This window comes from Macrotis lagotis, chromosome 8, assembly GCF_037893015.1.
Source record: "Macrotis lagotis isolate mMagLag1 chromosome 8, bilby.v1.9.chrom.fasta, whole genome shotgun sequence".
Classification (NCBI taxonomy): Eukaryota; Metazoa; Chordata; class Mammalia; order Peramelemorphia; family Peramelidae; genus Macrotis; species Macrotis lagotis.
The window spans coordinates 49,408,474-49,424,959 of record NC_133665.1 but is presented as its reverse complement, the minus strand read 5'-3'; the positions used below and the strand labels follow the sequence as shown (position 1 = coordinate 49,424,959).

At 37.7% G+C, this 16,486-nt stretch overlaps 1 protein-coding gene across 3 annotated transcripts in view; it reads right to left on the bottom strand.

The window, feature by feature from the left end:
• Positions 1-16,276, bottom strand: part of NLRC3 (NLR family CARD domain containing 3) — a 54,447-nt gene extending 38,171 nt beyond the window's left edge. For 2 of the 3 annotated variants that reach the window (XM_074196870.1, XM_074196869.1), the window contains exon 1: positions 15,721-16,276. The gene's annotated coding sequence lies outside the window, so the exon portion shown is untranslated. The remainder of the gene's footprint in view (positions 1-15,720) is intronic. The other variant, XM_074196871.1, reaches the window with a different exon arrangement.
• Positions 16,277-16,486: the final 210 nt, after the last annotated feature.

Here is a 16,486-nt window from a genome sequence, read left to right as displayed (position 1 = left end):
AGGGGTGCACCAATTCTGGTAGTGTATACCAATCTGAAGAAATTTTGTGTGGGACTAGTGATGAATCATGTCAATCAACTAGCATTCATTAAGAACCTACTATGTTCGAAGTACTGTGCAAAACCCTGGGAATATAAAATGGCAAAAAAAACGGTCCTGAATTTCAAAGAGCTCTCAATTTAATAGGGCAAAATGGCATGCAAACAACTTGGTACAAGCAAGACAAATATAGGATAAATTGGGGGTAGTCTCAAAAAGCTAAGATTAAGGAGAGCTGTAAAAAACTTCTTACAAAAGGTGAGATTTTTGCAAGTATCTGACAGAAGTCAGGGAAGACAGGAAAGGAAATGAGGAGAATAATCCAGGCATGGAAGACAACCAGTAAAAATGCTCAGAGACAGGTAATGGAGCATTGTTCTCAAGGAAAAGCAAGCAAGACAGTGTCACTGAGTATGTAAAAAGGAGTGAGGTTTAAGAATGTTGAAAAGATAAGAAGATTATGAATGACTTTAAAAGACAAACAGAATTTTATATTTTTCTCTTGGAGGTAAAAAGGAGCCACTAGTGTTTTTTTAAATGTTGTGTGGACTATTATTCTATAAGAAATCATGAGGGAGGGGCTTTCAGAAAAGCCTGGAAAAACTTGCATGAACTGATGCTAAGTGAGATGAGCAGAACCAGAACATTACACACATTAATAACAACATAGGGTGATGATCAACCATTATGGACTTGCTCTTTCTATTAGTGCAACAAATCAGGATTTGTGATGGAGAATACCTCCTGTATCCAGAGAAGAAACTGTGGAGTTTAAATGAAGATCAAAACTTATATCTTCAATTTTTAAAAGTTGTCTTATATAATATATAATTTTGCTATTTAAAATGTTTTCTTTTTTTCTTTTTGGATAAGTAAAAAAAAAGATTGTGGAAGGGGAGGGGTTGTTATGGTTAGAGGGGTTGTTATATTTAGCTCATTACTTTGGGAATAACAATTTGATAACTGGTAGATATCAAAACGTTCGTTGTCAGAAAATTACCAGGTGGTAATTAATTTGGTCACCAAAACTCATGAAGAAATATTTACTAGCTCCCTAATGATAAATCCTCAAAGGATATGAATAGGTAGTTTTCAAAGAAAGAAATCCAATAACTATATGAAAAGATGTGCCAAATCACTAATAATTAGAGAAATGCACCCCAACACACCGACCAATCACAATTCCAAAGAACTCATTACAAAACATATTACTCACTTCTATATAGAGAAGTGATGGACTCAGCACAGATTGAGGAATATATTTTCTGAACATGGATAATGAGGAAATTTGTTTTCCTTGACTGTACATATTGGTAACAGATGCTGTTTTTCTTGCTTTCTCAATGGATTGGGATAGGGTGGGAGAGGGCAGCAGGAGAGAGAATTTGGAACTAAAAATAAAAGAAAATTGAATTTTTTAAAAATAGAATATTCAGATTTGTCAACAAATAAATTGTTTCAGTAGAAGCAGAATGGAATAAGTGGAAAGAATTATAGGACTGGAAGTAGGAGAGACCTGCATTCAAATCAAGCCTCTAAAATTTTCAAGTTGTGTGACTGTGGTCAAGCCACTCAGCCTGAACCTGTTTCCTTATTTATAAAATGAGAGGATAACCATGGCACCAACCTCATAGGCTTGCTATGAGACTTTGAATGGTCTAATGTACTCAGAGTGCATTACAAACTTAAAAGCATTATTGCCACCTATTATTACAATGACTACATTATTACGATGTATGCATTTGGTTGAGGCAGGAATCATGATTGTGTAAGCTAGGAGAAGCTACTGAGCTTGGTGGTGGGAGGAGATACTTGACATTCTGAAGGGGAACTGAGGTAGGGGATGTACTGTTAGGGAAATATACCAAGCAAAAAGTGGTTATTAAAGACCAAAGGGTGGGTGGAAATGGATAAAAGCCATCTACCATTATAACCCTGACACCTAGATGCTGGACAGATCTCTTTGTTTTCCCACCAAGATTTCTTGGCTAAAAAGAGGACTTCAAACAACAAACCCCACCCTGCTTAGAAAGGAGCTAGTTCCCTCATTTTAAGTCCTCGGTCTAGGTTAAAGCAATTATATCTTCGATCCACTGAACTTGTTAGTGGGGGGATACACTGAGTTTGGGGTGGTATGGCAGCATGAGAGAGGGATTTATTGAGCCCTTAAGGAAGAATAAGATGAAAAGACAAAGGACCATGGACATCTCAGCAAGGAGGAGGAAATAGTGAGGGTGTTTGTTTTTGTAGCTTCAGTCATTCAAACCCTGTTCTAATCTCAGCTTCCAAATTCAAAGAAAACTCGTATTTTATTATAACTAGTCTTCCTTTCCTCTAGGTCTGTCCACTGGTACTATTCCCCCAGTCCCTTCACCCCCACTTTTTTTTTTAAACTGAGTGCCAATAGCAAGTGAATGTCTTCTTTTACTTGATTAGATGGGTAGAGGAGGAAATCCTGAAGGTGCAAACGACTGTGGTTTCTCAGAAAGATCAAATGGGTCAGGTTGGCCCCAAGGCTTCCCTAGACAACAAGTTAAAGGAAGAGAATGTATTTTGTCACTCATTGCCTGATAACAAAAAGCACTTAATGAATGCTTATAAAATTGAATTTGAACTGAATGAAATGGAGTGGGAGGTGGGTGGGGGAAGGATCTGAAAACTTTTTTTTTTAGGCTTTAAAAAGATGTCTCACTTATTCCCCAATGTCATAAACCACATATCTAGTCCAATCCTCTCATTTTACAGAGAAGGAAACTGAAACCCAAAGTAGTTAAACAACTTACCCAAAGTCACATAGTCTATTAGTAATGAAATTGGCACTTTAGAGTACTATGAATGGTGGTCCCTTTGGTCCTAGTTTAGCTATGAAGGGAAGGAAGAATAGAGCCCCCAGTCTCCCCAAATTGAATGACTTGTGAAAAGTAAGACTGGTCAAAGAATCCACAAAATGTGATGTAGGGGGGAAAAAAGACCTAATACTCTTGGGTAGGTCCTTATGGGGGTGGTGGGGAATGGTCCAAAGCTATTGAAAGAAATATATTAAGGGTGGCTAGGTGGTGCAGTGGATAAAGCACCAGCCCTGGAGTCAGGAGTACCTGAGTTCAAATCCGGCCTCAGATACTTAATAATTACCTAGCTGTGTGGCCTTGGGCAAGTCACTTTACCTCATTTGCCTTGCAAAAACCTAAAAAAAAATTTTTTAAAAAGGAATATATCAATCAACTCTGAGCAATTCAGTGATCCAAGACAAATCCAAAGCACTCAGGATGAAAAATTCTCTCTACTGAGAGAAATGATGAATTTGTAGTACAAACTGAAACATAACTTTAAAAAAATTCTTTATCTTTATTGTTTTATTATGTTTGTTTTCTTTTGTAACATAGCCAATATGGAAATATGTTTTGCATCGCCATCACATATATAATCTAAATCAAAATTTTTACCTTCTCAAGGAGGGAGAAGAAGAGGAGAGGGAGAAAATTTGGAACTCAAAATTTAAAAAAATTATTGTTAAAAATTTTTCATATGTAATTGGAAAATATTTAATGAAATAAATACAAAATTAGTTAAAAAGAAATGGATCCATGTACACATCAGTCAGTGGTAATTTGTTCTTTAGTTCTAACAAAAATATTTAATATTGATCAGTACAAAAAATAAGCAAGTATAATAACTGCTTTAAAATAATTTGTCTCACTTCCCTAGAAATTATTTTTAAAGGTATGCAGATGCCATTAATTAAGAAACTCCATTAAGAAATGTTGCTGGTTTCATAATAACTTTTGTTTTATTAATTGGTTTTTGTTTTTTTTCTCAAAGGATACCCAAGAATAGAACAACTGTCTTGTACAAAAATTAATTTATTATAAAGATAAGACCTTAAGAGTAAGGATTATATTTCTTCTTTTTTGCCTTTGCATCCCTGGCACAAAGCACAATGGTTTATGAGAAGGAAGCCTGATAAATTTTTGCTTAATGGAATTGAATTGGAGGGGAGAAGGGAAAAATTTTTATCTCATGTTCTGAAAAAACTAAGGATTATTGATCTAGTCCAACCAACTGAAACATAATGTAAGGGTGATAGATTTGGATTCAGAGAACATGGGTTTGAATACTAACTTGGCTACTTCCTGCATGATCTTGACAAGTCTTTCTAGGTTTCACTTTTTTCAGATGCAAAATGAAAGTATTCTTCCTCATTACACTGTAAATTCCTTGAGGGCAGGAATTCTTTTTTGTCCCTTTTTGTATTCCCTGGATTCACCTGGTATATCTTGTGGAATCATTTCAGTTGAATCTGACTTTGTGATCCCATTTGTGGTTTTCTTGGCAATGATACTAGAGTGGTTTGCCATTTTCTTCTCCAGCTCATTTACAGATGAGGAAACTGAGACAAACAGGGTTAAGTGACTGGCCTAGGGTAAATGTTTAAGGTTGAATTTGAACTCAGGTCTTCCTGACTTCAGGGTCAGTACACCTAGCTACCCATGTCTGACATATAGTAGGTCCTTAGTCAATGTTTATTAATTGATTGACTAGATGACATCTAAAGTTCCTACCAGCTTTAGATCTTTAGGTTTAGAGGGATTTTATAATCCCTCACTTTATAGAGAACATAAAGGACTCTTCAATCAAATAGGGTTGAATAATTTGTCTAAGGTCATTGAATCAATTAGAATTAGAGTTTGGACTATAATCCAGACAAGGTTTCCTGGATCCCATTACACTGTCCTTCAAAGTTCTGGATTTGGAATTAAAAGATCTAATTTCAAATCATTTTTGTGCCTCAGTTTCTTTATCTGTAAAATGAGAGGCTTGGGTCTCATCTCTGAGATCTCTTCCTATTCTCTGGCTATGATTTTTCGATCTCCATATTCCCCTGTTATTTCTGTTTATTCTCATACACTCAGTCCCCTTGTTTGTGTTCCTTCCTTTCCTGTGCTCCCCTATAGCAACGGCTGCTTTACCTTTATCTCAGTCCAGCCCAGCCCAGAGACTGACCACACTGCAGACCTGGGGGGGGAGACTGACTCAACAGGAACTGAAAACCCCAGCCAAGCAACACTCAAGGTGTCTATGTTTGCAGGGTTGTCTCCATACCTCCACACCCCCCAGTCTTCAGGCAAGCTCCCCTTAACGACTTATACCAGGAAATTTGGGGTTAACTCCTCCTCTAAGCTTAAAACAAGGTCAGCTACGTGTTGATGGGTACAGATTAGGGGCAGGAGCAGGAAACAAGCCTCATTGTTGGAAAGGATTTCAGGTCCATCCAGTCCATTCTCGACTTGATCAAGAATACCCAACAACATACTTGACAAAGAACCATTTCACCTCTGCTTGAAGTCCTCCAGGAAGGGAGAATATACTATATCCCCATTCAACTTTCTCCACTTCTTTTTGCTCTTTGTTAGTAAGCAGGAAGAAAGGAAACAAGCATTTATTAATGTCTAGTTTGTGCTAGACACAGTGATAAATACAAATATTATCTTACTTTGTCCTCTCAAAAACTGAGTATTTTCTCCATTTTACAGATGAGGAAAACTGAGGCAGACATAAGTTAAATGTCTTGCCCAGGGGTCACACAGAAAGTTAAGTGTCTGAGGCTGAATTTGAACTCAAATTTCTGTAACTCTAGGCCTAGCACTCTATTGTGCCACAAAACTGCTATGAAATGCAATAGAATAAAAATAAATATTTCATGTTATCATTATGAAAAAGATGAAGAGACATAGGGTTAAATAATAAAATGCCATTACAAGAATTCAGAGAGAGTTGAAAGACTGGACTCAAAGATTAGTCATTCAAAATTTTATGTCAATAAAATCTAATTGTCACTCCTCAGGAATCTATGCTTGATTCTGGGTTATAGGATGGCACCATAGGTAAAGTGCTGAATCTGGAAGGAGGGTCACACTAATGGTAAAGCTAGTAAGTAAGGTTGGATTCAAACTCAGGTCTTCCTGACTCCAGGACTGGTATTCTAACCACTGAACCACTTTGCTTGTACCAACAATGACTTTGATAAAGACCTGGGGAGCCTGCTTATCAAAATTGCTAATGACATCAGGTTGAAAAGGTTTATTATTTAAGTGAAGCAGAATCCCAAAAGATCCTTGATAATCTCAAATCCTGGGCCAAATTCAGCACAATTAAATTCAGTAATGGAAAATGCAAAGCCTTATACTTGGGTTCAAAAAACTGTGGCCATAAGTACATGAAGTCAGGAGTCAGAGTAGTTAGATAGTAGTTTGTCTGAGAAGAATCTGGGGTTTAGTCAAAATGCAAGTTTATGAGTCAACAGTATGATAGAGCAGCCAGAAAAATATGATCTTGAATTGAAAATAAAGAGCTCAGCTTCCAGAATTAAGGATGTGGTTATGCTTCTATTTCCTGCCCTCATCTGCCATTGAACAGGGAATTTTGTGTTCAATTCTATGCTCCATAATTTAAGGACATCAATAAACTAGAGAATATTCAAAGGAAGATAGGATGGTGAAAGACCTTGAGAAATACCATATGAGGATAAGGTGAAGGAGCTGGAGAATTTTATTTTTAGTCATAGATATGGTGCCAGCTCTTCATCCTAAAGATTTTTAAGCACCTGTTTGATGTAATAATAATAATAATAATAAATAGCTAACATTTACATAGCACTTATCATGAGTCAGGCACTATGCTAAGCACTTTAAAATTATTATCTCATTTGATCCTTACAACAACTGTGGGAAGTAGGTGCTATTATTTCCATTTTAAAGATGAGAAAACTGAGGTAGACAGAAGTTAAGTGTCTTTCCCTACTAAGTATCTGAGTCTGAATATGAACACAGGTCTTCCAGATGTTAGCACCATGCACTACACTAAATACTTACCTGTATATGATTGTTTGCATATTACTTTCTTCTTAGAAAGTAAACTCTTTGAGAGCAAGGACTATGTTTTTACTTTTCTTTGTATCTCTTCTGCTTAGCAAGGTGACTGACACAGAGTTATGGATTTAATAAATATTTGTTGACTGAAATCATATCTCACCCTCTACCATTTCTACATTTTCACGTGATTAATTAAGGACTGACAAGTAGGTCCAAAAGGTGATTTCTTTGTCATTGATGATAAATATAGATTGTTATAGAAATAGTAACAGATCTGTCCCAGTTTACAATTATTTTTTGACTTCTTGCCAGTTTACTCACCTTAAGGATGATGGAACTCAGTTAAGTCTCATGCCAAGCTTTCTGTTTTTGCTTCCATAACTTTTTATGGTTTTAAAATTCATTTGTAATCTTCTGTCATACTACTTCAAACTGTCTTTATAAATAAAATTGTATTGTAAACTGCTGTTGTCTGCTATGCCTCTGCTTGGAAAGAACAAGTGTTTTCTGGTTAAGGGGCTTTCTGGGCTGTTTTTGAGAATTTAAATGACTTGACCAAGATCACACAGACAGAGTTGGAAGGTAAACCTATGAATCAAAATGAAAATAGAATGCTTTCCCCTGGACCACATGACCTCCTAACTATTATAATCAAGATCCTTTGCCTAGAAGCAGTGTGATTCAATGGAAAAGAACCTTGGATTTGAAATCAGAGGATCAAAGTTTGAATTCCAGTTTTTTCACATACAACCTATGTGACCTTGAACAAGTCACACCCCCTCTAGAATTTATTTTCTTCATCTGTACCTCATCTGAACAGTAGTGGACTAGATGATTTTTCAGACTCCTTCTAGGCTCCTTGATCTATAACCCAGTGAACCTTGTTTTCATTTTCCAGTTTGGATAGCTCAGATTGGAACTTTTGAAATTGTTCATTATCTTTTTAGTCAATTTTATTGGTCTCTGATTTTTTGAAATTTATGAGAAAGTGTTATTTTACTTTATTCTATTTAATTTTATTTGAGGGGTGGCTAGATGGCACTGGCCCTGGAGTCAGGAGTACCTGAGTTCGCATCCAGCTTCAGACAATAATTATCTTACCTAGCTGTGTGGCCTTGGGCAAGCCACTTAACCCCATTTCCTTGCAAAAAAAAAATTTATTTGAGATTGAGTCTACAACGTCCAGGTTCCTTCTCTGAGTGCTTTCTTTATCCTCCTCACTCACCATATTAGCAGTGGACTTAGTGTAGATATCAGATTAGTTAAGTTCAGTCAAAGTCAGAACTCTGTTATTTTAGGAAAAGAGATGCCTTTTTTTTACTTTTAAATCCTGGAATGAAATATGCATGTCATGTTGCTAGAAATTGTCACTTTAGAAATTCTTATTCATAGACTCAGTCATTAAGCCAGTTCTTGAGACTTAAACCATAGGCTGATTTTTTTCTCTACACTTTTTATTAAATCACTGCCATGTTTTGCTAACTGAAATGCAAAAGTTCTCTGCGTGGTCTGATTTTAAATCAGTGGGCATGATTTCCCCTAACATTCTGTCTATTTTCATCATATTTAACCCCAATTAGACTTCACAAGTCCAAGAGTGTTAGTTAATTTAAAATTGCTTCAAATTTTCCTCTGAGGCCCTGTAAGGAACTTAATGGCCATGAAGAGTTATCCTTTGTATGAATAGGTAATTTTCAGAGTTAGAAATTCAATCTATTAACAAATATAGGGGGGAAATGCTCTAAAACACTAACAATTAGAGAAATGTAAATTGATAAAATTCCAAGGTACTATCTCACATTCATCACATTGGTTAAATAGACTAAAAAGGAAAATGACAAATGTTGGAGGGATATGGGGAAATAGCTACGATGTATTGCTGGTGGAGCTGTGTACTAGTCCAACCATTCTGGAAAGCATTTTAGATTGAACAATAATCATCTGTGAATGACTTATCAACTCTGCTCAATCCAAGATCCAAGACAATTCCAAAAAACTCATGATGAAAAATGTTATTCATCTTGAGAGACAGAACAAATGAACTCTGAGAGCAGATAGAAGTATTTTTTTGCTTCATTTTGTGATATGGCTAATACGGAAACAAGTTTTGCAAGATTTCACGTGTATAATTTATAATTTTAGCTTTGGGCAAATCACTTAACCCTGTTTACTTCAGTTTCCTCATCTGTAAAATTAAGTGGAGAAGTAAATGACAAACCACTTTCAACATCTTTGCCAAGAAAATTCCAAAAGGAGTCACAAAGAGTTGGACATGACTAAAAATAACTAAACACTCATCTTGCATCATGAGGTCAGGGGTTAATGCTTGAGAAGGGAATGAACTTGCCCAATACCTTTGAAAGCCATTATTTCAGGAAACTAGATGAAAGAGACTTGAAAGCATTTTACAAATGAATTTGTATTATAAACTGGCTTTGGCTGCTATGCCTCTGAAGTCAGGAGGGAGACCTGGGTTCTGTTCTCTGCTCTGAAATTTACTCCCCCTACAAAATGAGAGGGTTGGACAAGGTAATTTCTAAATATTTTTTCAGCTCTAAGAGATGTTAAGTTTGTAGTCTGCTTCTGTAAAAAAAAATTCCTTTTGAATAATTTTTCTATTGGAAGCCATACAAAAATGAAAATTCCTCTGTTAAACTAAATAAAACAATTTAATTGCCAAAGAACAAATCAGACACCACTGAACCTGCTTAAAATGCCAGCTGGTCAGAGGCTTGTGCTCTTTTGTCAGACATTTTCCTGGTAATTTGAAGTTAGCTATGATACTGGGAATTAGGACAGGAAAGAAGAGAGTCAAAAGAGGAAGCAAGGATGGGCAGGAGGAGATAATATTAACTGGGAATGATGAAGAGAAGGCCCAGTGGGGAGATTCAAATAAATCAACAATTCTGTCCTAACAACTGTTTTAAGTATACAAAAAGATATACCAGAAGTTTAATATTTCATGCATGTAATACTCAAATAAGAACTCAAGTATACTCAAATAAAAGAGGTACAGCTTCCTATTGGTTTCACTGTTCAGGGAACACCAGTGCATTCATGCATCTCAGGGGAATTTTGGGCATAACACAAAGCAGAAACAAATGAGTTTGTCAACCCCTGTTATTTGGCATTTTTTCTCTTTACATCATGTTTGTTTGTTGAAGTAACAAAAAATGAGGGGAATTAAGATGTAGTATTTCATCAAAGGTATGAGTTTTAAGAAATGAATAAATAAATAGTACAAGTATTTCTGTCAATTTTTTTTCCATCTACAGACAGAATGGGCATTACTACCAGGGCTTAGAAAACATAGATGAACATTAAAAAAGAGTAAGGAATGTAAATTTGTGATTTCTACATTGGGTGGCTGCCCAGGTGCTCAGAGAGAACCCTGATTATAAGTGCCATTTTAACAACTGGTTCACTGAACTCAGCATAAAATTGGATATCTGATGTGCCAAACTGGTGTGAACTGGTTGAATCCTACCCCTGGAAGGTACTCATGAAGGATTCATAGTCATAGGGAGCAGTGGATGGAGTGTAAAGCAAAGGAAGGAGAAGAGAAGAGAATGAGTGTCAAAACCAACCATATGGTTGGGACTTTCTGAGCTCTGCCTTGGAAGATCACTGGGCTGTGAAAAACCTCAACTCTTTAGGGGTTTCTTCAGCTCAAGTCCTCATCTTTGAGAGTTTATATACTTTTTCCCCAGGCTAATAGCCCTCACTGGGGGGATGGGGAGAAGGGGGGAGAGAGAGAGAGAGAGAGAGAGAGAGAGAGAGAGAGAGAGAGAGAGAGAGAGAGAGAAAGAGAGAGAGAGAGAGAGATCAATCCCAGGCAAGGGGGAACATTCCCCAAACTGAAATTCATTATTCTGGGTATTCCTCCCAGGTCCTCAGCACCAGACCCAAGTCCCTACAAGGGAAGCTGGCCTTACCTCAGAATGACTCTCCACCTGGAGCCCAGAACTTCCTTCTCTGGTGGAAGGGAGCACTCACATCATTATAATAATAATTCTCAAGTCTATGGTTCTTTATAAAGTACTTTTCTCACAATATCACTGTGAAGTGCATAGGGCAGATATTATATTTGTCACTTTACTACTACTACTACCACCACTACCACTACTGCAGCAGCAGCTGCTGCTGCTACTACTACTACTGCTACTACTACTATTACTACTATTAGCACTACTACTACTACTACTACTACTACTACTACTACTACCAGCCTCAATAGTAACATTTACAGAGTGACATCATGCTTGCAAAAACACTTTTTATACATGATCTCATTTGAGCATTACAATAACCCTGTGACATAGGTACTAGAGAATATTATTCTTCCCAAATAGCAGTCAGGAAAACTGATTTGCTGCAGAATATATGGTTAGTAGATAGCAGAGTCAGAATTTGAACCTCAATATCCTTGTTTCCAGTTCAGTATCCTTTCCATTATTCCATCTATTACTCATGAAATAAGGCCTTAAGCCTAGTAACCTTCAAAGGCATATTTGCCGTAAATCAGAAGATTGTGGACCCCTTTATAGCTTTACCACATCTTCATCATTCTGGTTGGATGCTATGCATTTCAGTGGACCTCACCCTATAAAACCACATTCCAGACCAAGTACAGACAAGCTGACTCATCTAGCAGCACTTATGCTTTTTTTTTTTTTTTTTTTTTAGGATTTTGCAAGGCAAATGGGGTTAAGTGGCTTGCCCAAGGCCACACAGCTAGGTAATTATTAAGTGTCTGAGGCCGGATTTGAACTCAGGTACTTCTGACTCCAGGGCCGGTGCTCTATCCACTGTGCCACCTAGCCACCCCAGGACTTATGCTTTTGAAAGAGTAATTGTGCCAGTCTTGACTTCCTTAGTTCAGTCTCTAAAAATTACATCTGCACTTTTTAAGCTCCATGCCCAAATACTGATCTAGAACTGGGACGTTCCCTGACTAACCCCTCTTCTCCCAGGTCATCTAAACAAAACTCTCACTCAATGCAGAAATCTCCCCTAAATCATTCTCAAAAAGTTATCAAAAAGTAGTCTCTGTTCAAGTTCCACTACCTATCTCACTGCTTATCAAAGTTGGCTATTTCATTTTCAGATGGCTCCAAGTCCATTGCTCTTGATCCTTATTGTCATGCTAAGTACTAGAAAATATTTTTCATGGCAAAACAGCAAAGTATAGGAGAATTGAACATGAAATCAAAAGACCTGAGATTTGGTCCTACCTCCAATATTTATGAACCATATGACCTTGAGCAAGTCATTTGATGCCTCTGAGTCCCAGTTTCCTCATCATATTGGACTAGATTGTTTTGAAGGTCCCTTTCACTAGAATAGCTTGTCTTTATGTGGGATCGAAGCCCAGAAGACAACTTGCTGAAAGATTTCACTCCCATTCCAGTACTTTGAGTATCCTTTTGCAGAAAAGGTGAAGTTACTAATTAGATATAATTCATATATATTAGATATAATTCATAAACTCAAAAAATCAAAAATCCTTGGACCTAACCATGTATCAATCAGTCAACAAATACTTTTTGAGTTAGGCATTGTGCTAAGCACTGAAGATATAAAGAAAGATAAATGCCAGTCATCTCTCAAGGAGCTTACAATCAAATGGGGGAGGAAACAGAGAGTAACTATGTGAGATCAGATGGTCAGTAATAGTCAATTCTTCAACTAAAGGCTAAATCTTCTGACTGGTACTTCAACTCCTGAGTATCATTTAGTTCTCCAGGGATGATGCATTTCACTCTGGATACTGAATCCCTTCCTAGACTAATCCCATGTCTATTAGATGAGAATTTTGCCCAAAGACCTTAGAAATGAAAATATTAGTCCAAGATGTGGCAGAAACTACCCAGAGGGCAGAGACCATTTGCCCAATGACCTATAAGAAGAGACTACATTTGTGTCTTTTTAGAAGAAGGGAATAAGGAACAATGCATAGTGGAAAGGACCTTAGTCTGGATATTGGGAGATCTGAGGGCTAGTATTGATTCTGCCAACAAGTAGCTGGGTGACCTTGGACAAATCACTTCTTAGGACCTATGTTACCTCTCCCTTAAATTAAAATTAGATTAGATTAAATAATTTTCATGGCCTTTTCCAGGACTAACAGAGACTTGAGGGTACTGGAAATTGCCTGCCTGTCTGGTGATAAGTGTTTTGCCTACCCTGCTCTGAAAAAGTTGATCCATCCTGGCCTAAAGAAATTGGAAACCAGCCTCCTGATCCAATAGGGAGCACTGGTTACCTGGCTCCTGGTTGCTGGACAGTATAACCCTCCCAAAGGACTGACAGTGGGGAACCAGAGGACCCATGAATCAGGGAGGAAATGAGAATCTTCTTGATCTATACTTAGCATAAGTCTTCAGGCTCTTTTGGAGTTTTCTGGTCTCAAGGACAGACTTAAGAGAGTGGATATACTTGAGAGTCTCTAGATAAGGTAAAAGTCAGAATGAAGCCAGATATATACTCTGAAGTATGGGTTGTATGAAATAGTGGAGTCAAAAGATTTGGTTTCAGATCCTGGTTTTGTCATTCACTGTTTGACCTTGGGAAGATATCCCCTCTAGGTTTCATTTAACTAATCTCTAAAGTGAGAGTGCTGGTCTGGAAGACCTTTTGGGTCAATATGAACTTGAAATCCATGGTCCTATGCTTCTAGGAGGCTACCAGCACAAATAAGCCACATCCCCTCTGTAGTTATGTCTTTTTGTTCTGTTCACACACACACTAGTGAAACTGAGGGGAGTGGCATGGTGCAGTCTCTACCCACATGCACCTGACCTGATCAGAGCCCCAGGGGTCACAAACCAGATCGTGCGTGTCATCTCATAGTCACAAAGTTCCTATAGTGAAGGGTAGGGTTCCCATGACAAGCTCCATCCTCTTGTTTCTTGAAATCACAGTTCATTCCACCTCCTCCAGGAAGTTTTTTCTAATTAATCCCTCTCCTTTCTCTAAATTGAAGCATAACTCTTATCCCACTCCTCTCCCTTAAAGCAGTTTTAAATAACAGTATTGATCTGTATACATTATTATCTGCCTGGATTATATGTTCCTTTTGGTCAGGAACCACTTTTCTATATGACTAATAGCCTAGTAGAGGTCTAAACAATCTGTATGCAAACAATATTTATTAGTTTTCAGGCCTAACTCCTTACTGACCAGACCCTTAGCCATAAGTAGTCATGGGAGAGAGAAACAAAGAAGCAAATCAGCACCTTCTTTTTTTCTTAAAGATTCTGTAAAGGCTGTTTCCTCATTATAAATAAAAGAGTATTTTTTATGTACGTTCCTCATATAAAACAAAAATATCTGTCCTTTCTGCCTCACATAGTTGCTGTAAGGATGAAATAAGATAATGTATATGAAAGAATTTTTTTTTCATTGTAAGGGGCTTTATGGCTGGAATGTGATGGTATCATTCTCAGTCTCCTTCCATTGCCAAGAACAGCTGGAGGGCATTTGGTTCTCCTGGAAGGGTGGCTACTTATCCAGCTAGCATCTCAGCAGTAGGCTAAAAGTCTGGGGACCTGGTGTCTAGTTCTACTGACTTGTTGCATGACCTTGAAATCACACCACTTCTCTCAGTATCAAGTTTTTCATTTGCAAAATGAAGGGCTTGAATTAGATAATACCTGTATTATCTACTCATAGACTCGTTATGAGGCTCAAAGGAAATGCAATCATAGGTAAAGCCCTTTTCAAAACCAAGTGATACATACACACTGTCTCACTTTCTTTCTCTATTTATCTTTCTCACTCTCCCTGTCTCTGTCTAGACATATAAATAGATAGATCAATCCAGGCAAACACATATTGTAACACACACACACACACACACACACACACAGATACACAGACACACACACACACACACACACACACATATATCCACTCAAATATTTATATATTTATATATATGCATATCTCAAGATAGATAGGTAGGTAGGTAGGTAGATTTGATTGCATTGTATTGACTTTCATTGGTATAGGGAATTTCTAGTGAGGAAATTCTCTATTAATACCAAAACCAGGGGCAGCTAGGTGGCGCAGTGGATAAAGCACTGGCCCTGGAGTCAGAAGTACCTGGGTTCAAATCCGGCCTCAGACACACCTAGCTGTGTGGCCTTGGGCAAGCCACTTAACCCCGTTTGCCTTGCAAAAAAACAAAAAAAAAAAATAATGGAAATACCAAAACCAGCACCTACTCTGGGAGGTAGCTATAGTCAAATAATTATCTAGAACATGAGGAGGCTTGTCCTAGGTGACACAGCCAGTATGTATCAGAGGAAGGACTTGAACCCCAGTTTTTCCGCCTCTGAGGGTGTTTCTCCATCTACTTAGATAAAACTGCCACTTGTGCTCATATATTACTATAGATAATCATTAAGAAATTTAAGTCATCAATTTTTATTAGCTCTCTTTACTCTTTTGCTACACTGCATCTTAAAGCATAGTAGAAATGCTGGTTACAGTTATCATTGGGCGCTCTCTACAGTTCCTTTGCATCCATCCTAAAGCTCCTTCTAGCTCTTATACCTCTTTCTGTATGCTCAGGTCCTGAGAGCTGTAATACTCTGACTTTGTCATCTTCCAGAAATGCTATAATGTCATCCCTAGCCTCTGCTGACAACCTCAGTAACTTTGACCATTTGGGGCAAAGGACTAAGACCTTGAGTCACTCCTCCACCCCCTTTTTACCAGGTAATAGATTTCTACCAGATTTCTTCCTTCTCCCATTTCCTATTCCTAGAAATAATAACTCAGTAGGGTAATTTGGCCATCGACTTACCTTTGAGATCTCAGAACTTTCTTATGAAGATTCCTCACTCAAGCTGAAAGAGGTAGGAACATCTCCCTTCTTAAGCCCCTCCTGGGGCCCAGTATTAAGAGCAGAGAAAGAAGAGATATCACCGTTCAGTCTGATGCTGTAAGTTTCTTCACAAGGAGGACCAGAAAGCAGCTGGATGGGGATGCCTTTGGTTCTGGAGAGATCCTATCGCACTTCAGTGGTGACTGCCAAGCATATTCAGTATTCTCCCAAAAGCCCATGAGTTCCTTGTCCTAAAAGACTCAACAGATCTTCCTCCATCACAATCATGCAAGGATTTGAACTGAGGGAGAAAGACACTAGTAAATTTTCTGCTCTAGTCCCTGTGGAGTCCCCAGTACACCATTCTCATCTTGAACTCTTCTTCTCTTCCTGTGTTGGGGCTGTGACTATCTTCCTGTAAGATTTCAAAAGTTAACAGCCTCAAAGACAAATGATTGAGCTGAGTCTGACCCCAGCCCAGCTTCCTGGATCAGCCACCAGTCTAAGTTGGCAGATGGTGATGCTAATGGGGAGATGGGATGCTTTTTTCTTTTAAAAAATCTTAATAATATTTTATTTTTTCCATTTTCATGAAAAGATAGTTTTCAATATTCTTTTTTAAATTTTTATTTCCAAATTTTTCTCCCTTTTTCCTTCCCCTCCTCTGCCTAAGAGAGCAAGCAATCTGATATAAGTTATTCCATATACGATCATGTTAGACAAATTTACATATTTGTCATGTTGT